Source organism: Morone saxatilis, unplaced genomic scaffold, assembly GCF_004916995.1.
Source record: "Morone saxatilis isolate NCDOM2014 unplaced genomic scaffold, NCSU_SB_2.0 Contig7, whole genome shotgun sequence".
Classification (NCBI taxonomy): Eukaryota; Metazoa; Chordata; class Actinopteri; family Moronidae; genus Morone; species Morone saxatilis.
Window position 1 is genome coordinate 14,153,279 of NW_023340246.1, and position 5,481 is coordinate 14,158,759.

The 5,481-nt window shown below is 41.5% G+C and overlaps 1 protein-coding gene across 1 annotated transcript in view; it reads right to left on the bottom strand.

Moving 5' to 3' along the window:
* Positions 1-5,481, bottom strand: part of LOC118340261 (disks large-associated protein 2-like) — a 107,646-nt gene that overhangs the window by 101,602 nt on the left and 563 nt on the right. The window lies entirely within an intron of this gene.

Here is a 5,481-nt window from a genome sequence, read left to right on the forward strand (position 1 = left end):
GGCCATAAGATCGATGGAAAGCTGTTTGGCCACACTGTCAGGATGAAAATCCCCTTGTTGCCCATCGAGAAGCCTGGTTGAGGAGCAATCCCTCCCACCCTGCTGGATTCTGTTACACACACATACATATGAACACACACACATACACACCTGCACAGATCGCTGTGATTGAGGGGGAGAGGAGATGCTTTTTCCTCCAAAACTGAATCAGATTTATTTTGTCATATCCAACAAAGATTTTGCTTTTTTTAATCAATTTTTGACCACCGCAAGGAATACTAATTACCTAATTCTGCTGTGGAACTTCTCATCTACCTGCTTAAAATTCACACACACACACACAAGGCTGTAACTGTTCCACTGACAATGTCTCAAGGAAAAAAAGCCAATAAAAAAGAAAAGACTAGAGAGGTATTTCTGGATGAGTCCAAGTCTCCTTACCTTGCAGCGAGTCTATGTTCCGGAGACATTGGAGCACATATGCGGCGTGTCTTCACACGATGACAGGGAAGCGGCGGACAGTCATGCAGAGGTGTTTCACATCTGAGAACGGAGGGGGAAAGCAGGATTTCTCCTCCGTTTTTCTGTTCCTTTCTTGTTATTTTTTTCAAAGCCCTCAGAGGAATGGAGCACTGACAGAGGAGGAAGAGGAGGAGGTGGTGGAGGAGGAGGAGGAGGAGGAGGAGAGGGAAGGCTAAGGAGGGAGCAGTCTGCCGGGCTGGGCTGCTGTGGAGCACCTGGAGCAGTGTTGGGCTCCGCATTTACTCCTCCACTGCAGCAGTGCGAGGCAGCGGCGCGAGCTGCATGTTGCTCCCACAGATCACCGCAAAACAAGGACACGGAGTCTCCATCTGCTGGATTCAGGATTCTGCAGCTCTGTAGCTCCACACGTTCCTATCCCCATCAGCATGCACACTCATGCTGTCCCTCTTCCCCCTCTAGGTTTCTATCTGCATATCTGGCTCTTTGTATTCCCTTTGCCTCACACTCCTTTTCCCTCTCAGGGGGGTTTATAACAAGTCACAGACGTGTTCCCATGTTATTTGGCGCTCACTTTTCCTGGTCTGTGTCCTCGCACTGACTGGTGCATGTGGTCATACGTCTGGTTGTCTTGGTGTTGAAACGTCAAGCTCGATAAAGCCTCAGCCAACCTCACGCTCTCCCTGCGATGACATCACTCCTTCGACCGGAAAAAAAAAGGGAGGGAGTCTTTCCTGGTCTTGTTGGGACCCTGCTGACGTCACCGAGATCAGACACGTTTCTCAAGCCATGTGCTAATGTTTAAATGGCATACCATCCAACCCACCCCTCAACAAAAAAAAAAAAAAGTAGAAAGTTACACAAAGCTGAACAACAGGATGCACAGCGAAGCACGCCAAAAGTGATGCTCTTCACTTCAGGTAAACACTGCGGTGATCCAAGCGAATTACATCATGAGACTAGAATGCGTTTCCCCATCTTTCTCTGTCCCGAGACGACCTCTCATCCAAATCTAGAACCACAAATTCCACCAACCAGCAGAACACTTGATCTGCAAGTCCGACCGCCCTCACATTCCCCTCACGTCCTCCCTCCTTCACCAAGCCTCCTCTCTGTCCTACAGCACCGCAGAGCTTTTCAGGTTGAGAGACAATCTGAGAGAGGAATAAATACAGATTTGGAATGGATCGTATTGATTTTAGGCCTAACGTAAGACTTATTGGTATTCTGACGGAGTAGAAGTGCTACTCGAGAGAAATATGACTGCTTCTTCACTAGATGAAAAAGACACATCAGCAATAGCTGATGCAGATAGAAAAGGACCGCTTGAATAAGGAAATACAAAGATAACCCACACAGATGTGAAACATTGTGTGTGTAAGCTCTCAGAAGCCTCAAGAAGTGAGATATCTGACGTCTGATGAGTAATTTTCAGGTGAATGTTTGGAAAGAGACTAAGGTTCTCAACCCCGCTGTTAAATGGTTGTGATGGATCCGTGATACTCAGTTATTAAGTGTGTAGACAATACTGCAATCAAAGAATGTGTCTGCACTAAAGAACAAACAGTTTTCTTTAAAAACTTTTCAAAAACCTCTTAAGCTAATGTCCCAAATGTTTTCCACAGTCTCTCCAACCAGCAGACCTACACCTTAAAGAACTGCTGCTTTTCTGTTATTCCACCATGTACAGTGTACGTGTACATGTTCTACTGTTATTTTGTCAACCCCCCTCCCAAAGATCTAGCAACTAGGGAGGCCTTACATGAAACAAAGTGTGTGAGATATGATTTAAATGTAAAGACCAATGCTCCACATATTTAAAATGATCCCTCACTAGGAGCTTTCACCCTCAGGGAGATAGTATAGACAGGTAAAAGCCATCAAAAAAAGTGTACAGCAGCTCATTCTCACCAAGCACTTTCATTCTTAGAGCATAATCCTTAAATGAAAATGGGAAGATATTTCATTTTACAGTGTAAATAATACTTCTCTGGTAGTTATTTCTATCATCACCATCATGAATAATGTAGAGCTCAGTACAGAGCTGCTACTGTACTGAAATGATTATGATAGTTTGCGTATAACTATGAAAAGTCTACAGTCTGTACTGGATTCTGAAATGGCCATTTCTTTCAGTAGGTACAGTATGTCATAGCAGCCTTTCGATATGTTACCAAGTAAGTAGTCCCACCTAGTGGTGTAACACTGATGTGAAGTGCTTTAAGAAAAATCAAAGATGTGCACATTTGTGCCATAGTCCTGTTCTACATTCAACCATAGAAACAACCTGATATCTTTACATTTTAAAAGCTTTTTGTGCAAAAGTTTGCACAAAAAGTCATAAAATGCATCATTTATCCTGCTGCTTGTCCTGCTGGCTTTATACTGCTTAAAGTCCACACAGTCATTAACGTTCTGCCTCAACCTTGAGAAAATGATGAGTAAGGTATGATCAAGAGCAAGTTCTGTGGATGGCTGATAAAGGAAAAAAAAACTCGGAACAACTCTTTAGGTTACGCACATCAAACAAGTAGAGATGTTCCCGTATCCACATTCACTTCATCTGGAGCCTCCGTGCTGACAAAGCCTGTAAAAGCACAGGAGGACCCTACACACGATTAACTTGCAGATAATCTCTGATGTGTGCTTGTGCTGAAACTCCACCGTCAGCCCATTTGCAACGCTTAGAAAGACTTTTACAGAGTGCGATTAACACATATATGATTGTTTGAGATTCCACAATCTTTATCAAACGGTGGTGTTATAATTTAGCACAACGCTGCAATAATGCAGATGCGAGCTAACAATTAGTGTTGGGCTAAATATGCAAAATGTACCTAAATAAGGAGCACAAAGGTGTTTTGCACAACAAAAAGGTGAAGCCTCAGTGTAAAAATAGCCTAACCTGACCTCAAAATGTTGCTTCATTGGTGAGTTATACACCAACAAGTCGTGGGAATCGTGAGAATACTTTTTGTGTCAGTGTGTGGTATTTATAACCACGTAATTATAATTCACAAAACTAAAATTTCAAGAGATTACTCTTTCATGATTCCGTCTTGGCATTTGGCTTCAAAAGCATCACCGTCATAGTGATAGTATCTGAGGTTTGTGCTGATGTGAGCCAGCATTTGATCATCTACAATGCCCAAAAAATGCCACGAGAAAGGCAGCGGACCCCTGCAGCGCTTTTTCCTTGGATGGTTCTCAGTGCTCTGACCTCTGCGGAGAGAAGGAGTCGTGCAGAGTTTAACTAATTAAAGACCATCTCCTTCATGCTCTATGCCCAGATTTTCCACACATCACAGCCACACGATGTGGGATTGACTTTACCTGTTCTTTTTAAAGGTCTTGGTATAGGCTCAAACCTTTCCCATCATGCACTAGGCCAACTGTAAAGCTGCAAATTTACTGTTTTGCAAGTGATTGCCATTATCAGTGTAATAAAAATAAAAATAAATATTGGACTCAAACACGACCTAAAACGGAACGCTAATGTTTTTAATGTGTCTGCCAGATGTGTAAATAGGTAACAATGTTGACCATGTGTCAATGTTGTGTTTATGGTTTGTTGTGCTGCCCCCAAGTGTAAAAAATAAATGAATGCAGGTTAGGGTTACACTTTGAAACAAGTATAAAGCTGGGATTATTCTATATTTTTCTTACTGTCAAAGAAAAACAGTGGCTTTCAGTCAGAAATAAGATGCAGATTAACACACATTTAGTATAAACGGTTATATTAATATGTCATATATATATTCTGATATCACTGAAGCTTATACAAAAGTTTTATGTATATTTTTAATAGTGAATTATTTAGGACTCTGCCTGTGTTAATGTTTATATTTAGTATTATTTCCTTGTGTGCTATTATACATGTTTATATTTAGTATTATTTCCTTGTGTGCTATTATACATGTTTATATTTGTATTATTTACCACAGTTGATAGTGCTGCATTGTGGTTAAGACACATGTTTATAAGTACAGTAATAATATGGTTGCAAATTAAAGGTCCAGTGTTCCACATTCAGGAGGATTTATAGTCCGACATGGAAAATAATATTCATAGGTATGCTTTCATCAGTGTATAATCACCTGAATAGGGGAATCGATGTGTTTTTGTTACCTTAGAATGAGCTGTCTTTATTTAAAGATGCAGCAGGTCACCTGCCTTGGAGTGCACCATGTTGAACCACCATGTTTCTACAGAAGCCCAGATGGAACAAACCAAATGCTGGCTGTAAATAGGGTTTTTTTTTTGCAGCTACTGTAGTTTCTCCTACACGGTTGCAAAGGGAGGGTGAAGCAACGGAGCTGCTCTCTGCAATTACACCACCAGATGCCACTAAATCCTCCACACTGGACCTTTAAGATCTAGAGAAGTCTGCAAATAGGGATCAACTGTTTGACTCTCTAATAGCTCTTAATACAGAATAGAACATCGAGTTGGTAAATTATCAGCCTGAGCTGTACATTGAGTTCTGGTTTGGAAAGATTCACCTGTTTGATGCTATGATCTGCAGAAGCCTTGAGCATTTTCTCTGCCTCCAAGACTTCATAAGACAGCTGCATTTAATACCACGAGTGAAAACTTAGTGAAACATCAACTACGCAAACATGTTCAGCAGGCCAGAATTCTGTCTGATCCTCCTCCTAAAACTCATCGCTTGAAAAGAACAAGTAAGCTGTCATCACTAACAGTCATTCCTTCAGATCCCTGCTACTATTAAGCCATTATACAATGTGTAAAAAAAAAAATAAAATAGAATAAAACAGAAGCTGCCTATTAGCGTGAACGACATCTCCTCATTATGTTTGACTTAATCACCCCTCCCACCTCTTACCTGAGTCCTTCTCAAAGAAAAGACAGCAGTGAGTCTGTAGTAGCCATGGTAACACCTGTGACAGATGAAAAGATGGATGACAGATATAGTACAATACAGCTGAGTCACTCGACACACACACAAACACACAAACACACACACACACATTGACTGAC